Below are 10,800 nucleotides of genomic sequence, written 5' to 3' on the forward strand. Positions count from 1 at the left end.
CAAAAATTTCATGGAAAAATGAATTAAAAGATAATATGAATCCTTCCATTAACTGTTTGAAGACCCCTCTCATATATATAATTTTTTTCTGAACAGTTTGACGCACATGATACACATAGGACGATGCCCTTTTACCTCTAAATACTTTAGTGTATAGTTCCTAATAAGCAAGATTGTTTCTCTTACACAACCACAAAAAGTAGAAATTTAACATTTATACAACATTATTCTAATCAAGAGTTTATTCAAAATTTCATCAAGGATCTTAATATTGTCATTTATGGCAATATAAAAATAATAATTTGGGGGTAAAAGTGTTTTGATCACCTAGATTTGGGATTTCCCAAATTGGGAATTTTCTTCAAAAATTGAAAATAAAACCTAATACACATTCAAATATGCAATATATTACATCACACTGGAGACTACTAATATATTAACATTTGTTTTTAACAATTGTACAAAACATGTAAATGCTTCACATTTAAACTTAATAAATAAAATAATGCTGAGGGCTGGCCAGTTAGTTCAGTAAGTAAGAGCGTGGGGTTATAAGACCAGGGTCGATGGTTCTGATCCACATATCAGCCAGCTGCAAAATAAATAAAATAAAATAATGCTTTTTCTATTTTCTTTATTGGTGTGTGCTGGTCATTTTCCACATTTGCTTTATCGTTTTCTCCCTATGTATCTATGTATCTATATATACATACATACACACATATACATGCACATACATATATAATTATGTATATTAATTATGTACATATATTTTGCTTTAGACTTATTCCTCCACCTTCTGCTCTGCTCTGTTTCACAGGGAACTACACTTATTTCCCAGACTCCCTTGCATCTGGCTTCCAGGGAGATTTGGCCAATGGGATGCACTGGTGCAAGAGAAAGGGTAAGAGAAAAGAAGAACCCAAGTTGTCTCTTTCTCTCTATTTCTGTCTCAGATGGCTTCTCTTTCATGGTTCTGACCCAGCAACCCTTCTTCTGTGGTCACACTGTGGACAGTCCCAACTTCTGGGCTCTGGTGATTCCACCTCTTCCCTCCAGCTCTAGGCATAACAGCAGCTTCCTTCTCTGGCTACTCTCTAGGTTGCCTCACTCTTCCCTGTCTTCTCAGGTCTTCCAATGCCTATGTAACCAATTACTATATCAAATGTCCTCTGTTTGAAATACCTTAAGTAGTTTCTATCTTCTTGACTCAACCCTGACTGAGGGGTAAGATTTTGTTTGAAAAATGTCCTTGTTCAAATATCTTCAGAAACAACTGCCATGAATGTTTGCTTCAACCCTTCATTTTTACTTTGTGTGTACATTCATTTATTCATTTACTCACATGCTGTGTATTGAGCTCTTACTAGGTAATAAGTGCTAGTTGCTAAAGATATAAAGGAGAACATAGCAGCAACAGCAATGATCAACATTTATTGAGTGTTTACTACATATGTTGTGTGTGTGTGTGTGTGTGTGTGTGTGTGTGTGCTGGCTGGTACAGAGATCTGAACCCATGACCTTTGTTTTATCAGCACCATGTTCTAATAAAGTGAGCTAACTGGGCAGCCTATATATGTTTTAACTGCTTTTACATTATCATCTCGTATTAGTTATCTATAGTTATCTATTACTGGGTAACAAAGCACACTAAAATGTAATGGCTTAACGAAAGCATTAATTATCTCAGGTTCTGTGGGTAAGGGATTCCAGAGTGACTGAGCTGGTTGGTTCTGGTTCAGGGTCTCTCAGGAGGTTGCCATCAGGATGTCAGCAGGGACTGCAGTCATCTGAATGCTTCGCTGGGGCTGAAGGATCCACTTCCAAGATGACTCCCTCGCAGGGCTGTTGACAGAAACCTCAGTTCCTTACCAAATGGGCCTCTCCATAGGCTAATTGAGTGTCCTCACAACAAGGCTGACTTCCCCCAGAAAGTGATCCAAAGCCACAATGTCTTTTATGTCCTAATCTCTAGACACTATTACTTCTGTCATGTTCTATTTGCTAGTTGCTAAGTCCGCCCATACTCAAGGAAAGAGAAAATCAGCTCCATATTTTGGAGTGAAGAGTGCTGAAGAATTTGCAGATATATTTTATTTTATTTTAGTGGCTGCCCAGTATGGGAATCCCAAGCCTTGACTTTATGCAGACATACCTTAAAACCACCACACACCTCATATAATTCTCACAATCACCTTAATTTTGTGACAATCCCATTTTGTAGCAGAGGAAACTGAGACACGTGGTTAAGAAATTTACCCAAGGTTGAACAGCTAACAAGTGATAGAATTGGGATTCCAACAAAGATTGACTGACTCTAGAAGTTGTGTTCTTAACCATGATGCTATACTGCCTTGATACACAGATGCCTTGCCCTCATGAAGCTTCTATTCCAACAGGAAGATTGACATTACTCAAGCAACATCACATGCACGCACACACACACTCTTTAAATCCTATGAAGGAAAAGTATAGGTAGCTGTTGGGGAATCAGATTTAGTCAGTAGAAACAACTTGCTATATTTTGAGTCTGTAGTTTAATCCCTGGTCCCAGGTGCAACTCTTTAAGGAGCTAGCAGACCAGTAGTTCCAAATCGTGGCTGTACATTTGAACCACCAGAAATGCAGCTTTAAAAAATACTGATGCCCAGGACGTACCTCAGACCAATTAAATAAGAATCTCTGGGGCTGGAATCCAGGCATCAGTATTATTTTTTAAAGCTCCCCAGGTGATCCCAGTGTGTGGCCGGGGCTGAGAACTGCTGCAGGGCTCTATTGTGCCATACAAATGTGTACACGGAGTGCTAAGAGCAACAGGGGTTGGGGGGGAGGTGATGGCAGAGCTCAGTTTCTAGCTTGCTGTTGTTCGGAGGAGGGTTCTCTTTTCTAAAGAAGTTTTCCAAATAGTTTTTATTTAAAGTAATTTTTAAATGTCACGATTCATGGAAGTTGTTTTTATTTGTCAAGGGAAGCGTATGCAGTATTACATTGTGGAAATACTTCGCTTAACTGAAGAAATCACTATTTTATAAACGAGCTGACTCCAAACTTTCTTTTTTTTTTTTTAAATTTTATTTATTTTTCTTCTCAGTCAAAAGTAACTTAAAGAAGCAAGAAAGCACTTGGATGACAAACAATTCGAATACCCCATGCAAAGACTTTTTTTAAAAAAGATATACATTGTGGCTGATTATTGTTGCCCATCACCAAAACCTCCCTCCCCCCTCCCCCACCGATGTCCTCTCCGTTTGCTTGTCGTATCAACTTCAAGTACTTGTGGTTGTTATATCTTCTCCCCCCCGCCCCCGGTTTGTGTGTGTGTGTGTGTGTGTGTGTGTGTGTGAATTTATATATTAATTTTTAGCTCCCACCAATAAGTGAGAACATGTCGTATTTCTCTTTCTGTGCCTGACTTGTTTCACTTAATATAATTCTCTCAAGGTCCATCCATGTTGTTGCAAATGGCACTATTTCATTCGTTTTTATAGCTGAGCAGTATTCCATTGTGTAGATATATCACATTTTCCGTATCCACTCATCCGATGATGGACATTTGGGCTGGTTCCAACTCTTGGCTATTGTAAAGAGTGCTGTGATGAACATTGGGGAACAGGTATACTTTCGACTTGATGATTTCCATTCCTCTGGGTATATTCCCAGCAGTGGGATAGCTGGGTCGTATGGTAGATCTATCTGCAATTGTTTGAGGAACCTCCATACCATTTTCCATAGAGGCTGCACCATTTTGCAGTCCCACCAACAATGTATGAGAGTTCCTTTTTCCCCCGCAACCTCGCCAGCATTGATCGTTCAGAGTCTTTTGGATTTTAGCCATCCTAACTGAGGTGAGATGGTATCTCAGTGTAGCTTTGATTTGCATTTCCTGAATGCTCAGTGATGTTGAGCATTTTTCATATATCTGTTGGCCATTTGTATATCTTCCTTAGAGAAATGCCTACTTAGCTCTTTTGCCCATTTTTTAATTGGGTTGCTTGTTTTTTTCTTGTAAAGTTGTTTGAGTTCCTTATATATTCTGGATATTAATCCTTTGTCAGATGTATATTTTGCAAATATTTTCTCCCACTCTGTTGGTTGTCTTTTAACTCTGTTGTTTCTTTTGCTGTGCAGAAGCTCTTTAGTTTGATATAATCCCATTTGTTTATTTTTCCTTTGGTTGCCTGTGCTTTTGGGGTCGTATTCATGAAATCTGTGTTCAGTCCTATTTCCTGAAGTGTTTCTCCTATATTTTCTTTAAGAAGTTTTATTGTTTCAGGGTGTATATTTAATTCTTTAATCCATTTTGAGTTGACTTTAGTGTACAGTGAAAGGTGTGGGTCTAGTTTCATTCTCCTGCATATTGATATCCAGTTCTCCCAGCACCATTTGCTGAAGAGGCAATCTCTTCCCCAGTGTATAGGTTTGGTGCCTTTGTCAAAGATCAGTTGTCTGTAGGTGTGTGGGTTGATTTCTGGATTCTCTATTCTATTCCATTGATCAGTGTGTCTGTTTTTATGCCAGTACCATACTGTTTGGGTTATTATAGCTTTGTAGTATAAAGTCAGGTAGTGTTATGCCTCCAGTTTTATTTTTTTTGCTCAGCGTTGCTTTGGCTATGCGTGGTCTTTTGTTATTCCATATAAATGTCTGGATAGTTCTTTCCATTTCTGAGAAAAATGTCTTTGGAATTTTGATGGGGATTGCATTGAATTTGTATATCACTTTGGGTGGTATGGACATTTTCACTATGTTGATTCTTCCAATCCAAGAGCATGGGATATCTTTCCATCTTCTTGTATCCTCTCTAATTTCTCTCAGCAGTGGTTTGTAGTTCTCATGATAGAGATTTTTCACATCCTTGGTTAACTCAATTCCTAAGTATTTTATTTTTTTGGTGGCTATTGTAAATGGGCAGGCTTTCTTGATTTCTCGTTCTGCATGTTCACTATTGGAGAATAGAAATGCTACTGATTTTTGTGTGTTGATTTTGTATCCTGCTACTGTGCTGAAATCATTTATCAACTCCAAGAGGTTTTTTGTAGAGGCTTTAGGCTATTCGATATATAGGATCATGTCATCTGCAAACAGGGACAGTTTGACTTCATCTTTTCCAATCTGGATGCCCTTTATTTCCTTCTCTTCTCTGATTGCTCTGGCTAGTACTTCCAAGACTATGTTGAATAGGAGTGGTGAGAGTGGGCATCCTTGTCTAGGTCCTGTTCTTAAAGGAAAAGCTTTTAGCTTTTCTCCATTCAGGATGATATTGGCAGTGGTTTTATCATATATGGCTTTGATTATGTTGAGATACTTTCCATCTATACCTAACTTATAGAGGGTCTTTGTCATGAATGAATGTTGAATTTTATCAAATGCTTTTTCAGCATCTATAGAGATGATCATATGGTCCTTGTGTTTGATTTTATTAATATGGTGTATCACATTCATTGATCTGCATATGTTGAACCAACCTTGCATTACTGGGATGAATCCCACTTGACCGTGGTGAATAATTTTACGTATGTGTTGCTGTATTCTGTTTGCTAGTATTTCAGTGAGGATTTTTGCATCTATATTCATCAAGGATATTGGCCTGTAGTTTTCCTTTTCGGTTATATCTTTACCTGGTTTTGGTATCAGGATGATGTTTGCTTCGTAGAATGAGTTTGGGAGATTTGCGTCTGTTTCAATCTTTTGGAATAGTTTGGAAAGAATTGGTGTCAATTCCTCTTTGAATGTTTGGTAAAATTCTGCTGTGAATCCATCTGGTCCTGGGCTTTTCTTTGTTGGGAGCTTTCTGATAACAGCTTCAATCTCCTTTATTGTTATTGGTCTGTTCAAATTTTCTACATCTTCATGGCTCAGTTTTGGGAGCTTGTGTGTGTCCAGAAATTTATCCATTTCCTCCAGATTTTCAAATTTGTGGGCGTATAGTTGTTTATAGTAGTCTTGAATGATTCCTTGTATTTTAGCTGAATCAGTTGTAATATCACTTTTTTCATTTCTAATTTTTGTTATTTGAATCTTCTCTCTTCTGTTTTTTGTTAGCCATGCTAATGGTCTGTCAATTTTATTTATCTTTTCAAAAAACCAACTTTTTAGGCCAGCCCATGGCTCACTTGGGAGAGTGTGGTGCTGATAACACCAAGGCCACAGGTACGGATCCCATATAGGGATGGCTGGTTTGCTCACTGGCTGAGCGTGGTGCTGACAACACCAAGCCAAGGGTTGAGATTCCCTTACCTGTCATCTTTAAAAAAAAACAACAAAAAACCCCCCAACTTTTTGATTCATAGATCTTTGTATTGTTTTTTGGGTTTCAATTTCATTAAGTTCTGCTCTGATCTTAATGATTTCTTTCCGTCTGCTAACTTTAGGTTTGGATTGTTCTTGTTTTTCTAGTTCTTTAAGGTGAAGTGTTAGGTTGTTCACTTGCCATCTTTCCATTCTTCTGAGGTGAGCATTTAATGCAATAAATTTCCCCCTTAGTACTGCTTTTGCAGTATCCCACAGGTTTTGGTATGATGTATCATTATTTTCATTAGTTTCAATAAATGTTTTGATTTCCTGCTTGATTTCTTCTTGGACCCATATGTCATTAAGTAGAATGCTGTTTAATTTCCATGTGTTTGTATAGTTTCCAGAATTTCATTTGTTATTGATTTCTAGTTTTAATCCATTGTGGTCTGAGAAAATACATGGGATAATTCCAATTTTTTTGAATTTATTGAGACTTGATTTGTGACCTAATATGTGATCTATCCTGGAGAATGATCCACGTACTGATGAGAAGAATGAATATTCTGAGGTTGTTGGATGGAATGTTCTGTAGATATCTGCCAAGTCCAATTGGTCTAGAGTATTGTTTACATCTTCTGTTTCTCTACTGATTCTTTGCCTAAATGTTCTGTCCAATATTGACAGTGGTGTGTTCAGGTCTCCTGCTATTATGGTATTAGTGTCTATTTCCTTCTTTAGGTCTAATAGTGTTTGTTTTATGAATCTGGCTGCTCCAACACTGAGTGTGTACATATTTATGATTGTTACGTCTTCTTGATGGATCAGTCCTTTTATCATTATGTAGTGTCCCACATTGTCTCTTTTTATGGTTTTTAGTTTAAAGTCTATTTTGTCAGATATAAGAATAGCTACTCCAGCTCGTTTTTCTTTTCTGTTTGCATGGAAAATCTTTTTCCATCCTTTCACTCATCGTCTGTGTGAGTCTTTATGGGTGAGGTGGGTCTCTTGAAGGCAGCATATAGTTGGGTCCTCCTTTTTAATCCAGTCAGCCAGTCTTTTGATTGGCGAATTTAAGCCTTTTATGTTAAGAGTTGTTATTGAAAGGTGTTGCATTTTATTTATTATTGTTTGGTTGTCTTAGGTGTCTTTTGTTCATTGCTCTCTGATTTACTGTTTGGTTTCTGTGTTTGTTGGTTCCTTAGGTTGTAGATAGTGTTTCTGTTTGTTTTCTCTTCATGAATGCCATTTTTATTATACTAGTGGGTTTTGATTTTTCTTGGGTTTTTATGGCAGTGGTAGTTATTTTTCAGGAACCAAACCCAGTACTCCCTTGAGAATTTCTTGTAAGGGTGGTCGTGTGGTGGTGAACTCCCGCAGTTTTTGTTTGTCTGAGAAATATACTATTTGCCCTTCATTTTGGAAGGATAGCCTTGCAGGGTTGAGTATTCTTGGCTGACAATCTCTGTCTTTTAGTATTTTGAATATATCATCCCATTCCTTTCTAGCTTTTAGGGTTTGTGATGAAAAGTCTGATGTTAGCCTGATTGGGGCTCCCTTGTAGGTGATTTCACGCTTCTCTCTTGCAGCTTTTAAGATTCTCTCTTTGTCTTTGATTTTTGCCAATTTGACTATAACATGTCTTGGAGAAGACCTTTTTGGGTTGAATACGTTTGGAGATCGTTGAGCTTCCTGGATCTGAAGATCTGTGATTTTTCGTATACCTGGGAAGTTTTCTGCCACTATTTTGTTGAATATGTTTTCAATGCAATCTCCTTTTTCCTCCCCTTCTGGAATACCCATGACTCGGATATTTGAGCGCTTAAGGTTGTCTGATATCTCTCTCAGATTTTCTTCAATGCCTTTGATTCTTTTTTCTTTCTTTTTTTTTTTTTTTTGTCTGCTTGTGTTATTTCAAACAGCCCATCTTCAAGTTCAGAGGTTCTCTCTCCAACTTCCACAAGCCTGCTGGTTAAACTCTCCATTGTGTTTTTTATTTTGCTGAATAACTTCTTCAGTTCGGCAAGTTCTGCTACATTTTTTTCCAGGGCATTGATTTCCTTGTACAGTTCCTCTTTCAGTTCCTGTATACTTTTCCTCATTTCATCATGATATCTAGCTGAGTTTTCTTGTATCTCACTCAGTTTCTTTAGAATTATCACTCGAAATTCCTTGTCAGTCATTTCAAGGGCTTCTTGTTCTATAAGATCTAGAGCTTGAGAGTTATTATCCTTTGGTGGTGTACTTTCTTGATTTTTTTTGTATTTCTGGTATCTTTTCTTTGATGTTTATTCATTGTGGCAGGGGTTTTCACAGTCCACAGGTTTGACACTATTGACTGACTAAGATGTTGCTGTGGTTGCCAATTTGGTATGGCTACCTCAGTCACTGCTCAGTTGGACACTAGTGCCTTGCATGTGTGGTTGCCTCGAGTCTTGGGCCTCTCCCGGGAGCCACCTCTCTGGTCAGCTTGGACTCTGCCAGGCTGCTGGATCACGGGGCAGTACCACAGGGTGTGTGGTCTCTGCTGAGTGTCCACCTCCCGTGCTGGATTTCTCCCTGTTCGGTGCGCTCTGGCCCAGGCTGCTGGGATGTGCCGAGGCACTGCAGAGCGTGTTGTCTCTGCAGAGCTTCCCCTTCCCCTGCAGTATGTCTCCCTGCTTTGTGTGCGCTAGGCTGTGCTTGGGATGTAGCTGGGTGGTGGCAGTGAAGCCTACCTGCTGCTGTATCACAAGGCAGCGGCCCCCCCACAGGGTGTGTGGACTCTATGGAGCTTCTAACTCCCTTGCTGGACGTCTCTGTGTTCCGTACGCATTGGCTGGTGCAGGGCTCTCAAGCCGTCCATGTTGACCGTTGTGATGTCGGCACCTCTTGCCAGAAGCTTTTTCACCTCATCAGTGTCCCGGCTAGAGCAGGCGGCCAGGAAGACAGCTCCGTCCTCGAAGTGGACCCTGGGGCTCCCACACTGCGTTTGTCGCCCCACACCCCGTCGTTCCGCGGGCTCCTGTTCGTCAGCGAGCCCTGCCAGTGCCAAAGGTGCTCCGCTTGCCGCATTAGCGTCAACTCTAATGATTGTCCAAGTCTTAACACAGTACTCTACACATATCAGATGCTCAAAAACATTTGTGGCACTGAATTGCTCCATTTGCTGCATTTTCAAAGTTTGAAGATGGCTAGGGTGGCTGGTTAGCTCAGTTGGTTAGAGCGCAGCCTTGCAACCCCAAGGTCACAGGTTCAGATCCCCAAACTGAACAGCCATCAAAGAAAAAACAAAAACAAATTTTGAAGATGGTTATTCATCAGCTGGTGAGGCACAGAACCAAAGATGTCCAGAGAAGGACATAGCATTTGTTGAGTACCTATTAGTCAACCGTGTTACAATGGATGGGAATTAATCAATGCAAATCTGTGACTATTGCCTGAAAAACACACTCAAAACAAGGGGCTGACCAGTTAGCTCAGTTGGTTAGAGCACATCCTTAAAATACCAAGACATGGGTTTAATAGATCTGCAACATAACCAGTGCCATTTTAGACAAGCCCAAGTACAAAATGGTGCTGTCCACCTCCTCTCCGTCCCTCCCCCATTCTCTTTTACAAGAAGCCTCATGGTTTCGGAGAAAATGAAACTTTCAGTGTTTCCGCATGCGCAGAACTCTCCATTCCCATGACCTAACTCAATCCCCACCCCGGAATTACATCATCCAGGTCTTGGTGTCAACGTACCAATATAAGCTCCCACCACCCCAGGTTAGCTGCTGTCCCCCATTTTCAGGGCAGCCCTGGGCTGTTCCCCACTTTGAGCACAGCCCGGCAAATTCTTTTCCTTTAATAAAGCTCGAACAGTACCCAGCATCTCAGTTCACTCTCTTTCATTATGGTGCCCAAGCCTGGGAAGGGTTTTGGCCAACATTGTGGATGATCCCCTCTCTCCTGGGGTGATTGGCCCCTGGCCGCCCTTCCCAGACCTGCTGAAACTGTGTACACTCTGGACTCTCCTTTTGCCATTTCAGACCAATGCATCCAACATCAGCCCCAATTCAGGGTGAGTCAGTAGGTCAGTCCTGTCTCTTTTTGGGTTCCCCCAACTCATGCTCTCTCTTGTTCTCGAAGCCCAGGCGCCTGGTCAAGGGAACTCTTCTCATGCCCCCCAGCTACTGAAGGATGTTTCATTAGCAGGTCATGGCTTTTCTCTCAAAAAGAGGATGGACAGCAGAGAGGATGCTCTTTGTTGGCATGCTTCTTCTACCAGGACTGACTGTCCTTTCTCACCCTCTAAATGGGATCCTCACAATCCAAACCTAAACGTCTCATTTTCTACTGTACTCCGTGCTCTATGCCTCTTATTTTCTACTGTTCTCCATGCTCTATTCCTCCGGGCTGTCTCCTGGACAACCTCTCAACTTCCAGGGAGACATTAAAATTCAAATGCCTCATTACAATAGATCCCAGTGGCCACAAGATGGCACTTGATTTAAATACTCACCAAAACGGCAAAAACTGGAGAGATTCCTTCATATTCGAACCTTCTCCTATCTCTGAATGCATTCTTTTTGTCAAAACTGTCCT

The 10,800-nt window shown here is 40.3% G+C and overlaps 1 pseudogene; it reads right to left on the reverse strand.

Annotated features, from left to right (window-relative positions):
- Positions 1–1,786: 1,786 nt before the first annotated feature.
- LOC134362526 (protein phosphatase 1 regulatory subunit 12B-like) lies at positions 1,787–9,285 on the reverse strand (annotated as a pseudogene).
- Between the last annotated feature and the right edge of the window lie 1,515 nt (positions 9,286–10,800).

Source organism: Cynocephalus volans, chromosome 14 (assembly GCF_027409185.1).
Source record: "Cynocephalus volans isolate mCynVol1 chromosome 14, mCynVol1.pri, whole genome shotgun sequence".
Taxonomy (NCBI): Eukaryota; Metazoa; Chordata; class Mammalia; order Dermoptera; family Cynocephalidae; genus Cynocephalus; species Cynocephalus volans.